The sequence below is a fragment of the Mesoplodon mirus genome, assembly GCF_964341445.2.
Source record: "Mesoplodon mirus genome assembly, chromosome: 4".
Classification (NCBI taxonomy): Eukaryota; Metazoa; Chordata; class Mammalia; order Artiodactyla; family Ziphiidae; genus Mesoplodon; species Mesoplodon mirus.
Genome location: NC_138979.1, coordinates 141,726,376 through 141,729,135, shown reverse-complemented (window position 1 = coordinate 141,729,135; position 2,760 = coordinate 141,726,376).

Here is a 2,760-nt window from a genome sequence, read left to right as displayed (position 1 = left end):
CTCACTGTTGTGCCGCCGCGGAGCACAGGGTCCGGACGCGCAGGCTCAGCGGCCAAGGCTCACGAGCCTAGCCGCTCCGCGGCATGCGGGATCCTCCCGGACCGGGGCACGAACCCGTGTCCCCTGCATTAGCAGGCGGACTCCCAACCACTGCGCCACCATGGAAGCCCTCCTTTCTTTCTTTTTAAACCCTGTCTACTATATCCCTAGCCTCTGCTGCTTAGGAAGCAGTGATGGTAAAACTGCATTTACAGAAGAGATGGAGAACATATGACCAGGAACCCACATACAGTGATGGTGATTAGCTTTCATTTCATGTGCCCACCCCTACGGATTTGCAGCGTGTGCCTAGAATGCTGCCTTGAGAAAGATGCAGTGGCAGCACGTAGAATCAGGGAAAGAGTTTCTACAGTTTCTTGTCAGTGTCTGCCACGGGCAAGGCAAGAGTAGTGGGTATATATGGATACATAGTTGCCAGGTCCAGATTAAGATGTAAAATGGTGACATCACCGTCATAAGCAGAAAGCAAAATAACCTAAGGCTGCTCCACAGCAGCATGTGGCTACCGAAAGAGGAAGAGATGAGTGTTCTTCTCTTGGGGTCAGGGTGGGGAATGGAATGGGGAAGAGAGAGTGGAGAAGGCAGACTGCTGAAATGAATAGGGGAGAAAAAAGAAGTTGTTTCGTGGTAGGGAAAATAGAACATACATGAACCTTAACTCTTTGGGAGATGAAGCCATATGAAACAGTGTTTTAACAAGTCTCTCCTTGCACCTGTTAACGTTTAACCTCTGCTGAAGTGGATGCCAGTAACTCAGCTGGACATATCTGCTGAGTATAAATGGTTTTCTAGGTTTCCCATATGCTGTTTCTGTCTTAAGCTATTGATAGGTGCAAAGAAAAGGGGGGAAAGTTTAATTCAAGTGTATGGAAGAAGCCTTGCTTGTCTTCGGTTCCCTTGATGAAAAGTTCTTTTTAGATAAATTTGACTGTAACAAAGGCTCTACAAAATCTCTCCTGCTTTGAAGATTGTTACTCCTAGAGATAATAATTTAAATCTGAGGGATAAAGCAAAATCTGACTAGGCTACTCAATGCAAACTCAAATTGGAACTGTCCCTATGTGTTCCACGGGCTTAGGTTCCTTAATATAATTTAGGATGTATTCCAAAAGGTTTTCAAAAGAAAAGTTTTATAATGACAGTCATTATTTCAAATGTTGGGTTTGTTATTATTGCATATTTGATGTGGATATGATGATGATTTTTTCTACGTGTCCCAATTTTGCAGTTACACATTCACAGCTTTCTGAGGTAGTACAGTGAGGACATGTGTAAGGGATTATGTATTACAAGGCTTGTTCTCTTTCTGTCATGACGATTCCTTCTTCCCACATCAAACTGAACACTTGTTCCTTTTGATTCCACCTTCTACTATCTTTTCTTATGCTTAGTTCATAGCTTCATATTGGTCTCCTTCCTCTGTTCTTATTCAATCCGTCCTTGTTTCTTTAATCTATTTGCCAAACTCCTGCCATAATAATCTTGCTCCTCCTTTACTTGAAACTGTTCAGTTTCCCAGCACCTGTAGGATAAAGCCCATTCAAGGCGTTCATGCTTCGTCTACCTGCCAGCCCCATCTCTGTCCTCTGCATCCTACAATCCATGCCTCTGGCACATCAGATCTCTTGGAGTTCTCTCTGTATGCCCTGGTGATCATTGCCTCCATGTTTCTGTCTGTACCATCTCTCTTCCCTTCATCTTTTTGTCCACCAGGTAAACTCTTACCCTTTGAGATCCAGCCTAAGCCTTATCTCTACTCATCAAGCCATTCTTTCTGCTTTCCCCTTGTTTTTGCCTCTGTCATAACCTGGGCAGGATCTCCAGGCTGTGTGCTGTAGTACAGAGAGGTTGTTAAAGAACTAACTGCTTCTACCAGGACCACCTGGTGATTTAGCAATTACAGGGTTACTGCCTGCACTATCAGGGGACCTCCGCGACCCTGGACTATTTTCAGTTTCCTCCTTGATTACATATTATTCCCAGTGAGGTGCCTGTGCGCGCCCGCCCACCCCGCAGCTTTGTCTGATTCATTTACTCACTCTTCTAGCTCTCCTTCTAAATTGTAGCATCTCTGAAGGCAAGGATACAGTCTTTCCCAACTCAAAATCCCCAGCATCCAGGGCAGAAATGGAAACAAAGCAGGTGCCTAATGAATGCTGAATGAGACTGAGACTGTATCCCGGGGTGAGAGGGGTTACTGTAGAAATGATGTTAACTGATTTCTGATTGGCTCTGAACCTGTCCACACAGGTTTCTCTTGCAGCAGTGCTTCTTATTTGGGGTGATTTGCGCGCCCCCTACGGGATGGTTGATGATGTCTGGATACAGTTTCAGTTGTCAGGACTGTGGGAGTGGGTGGTGGAGAGGAGGGGTGCTGGTGACGTCTGACGGGTAGAGACAAGGAGTGCTGTTCCACTCCCTACAATGCGTAGGGCAGCCGCCACAACAAGGAGCCATCTAGCCCAAATGTCCACAGTGCCGAGGCTGAGACCTGGCCTTATGGTCTTGGCAAAAATTTCCTTTCTTTTCTACTTCCTGACATTGGGGTCCCGTCCTGTTCTTGGTTAATGCCTTTTTCTCTCCATTTTCCTTCCTTCCACGGTTCTAGTGAGTCTGAAGAGATTTACTAGACCAGGAAGAGAAAGAAAAGAGTAAGCTCTTTTTTCTCTCCCTACCTTTCATCTGCTGCCTGAGGCAGTC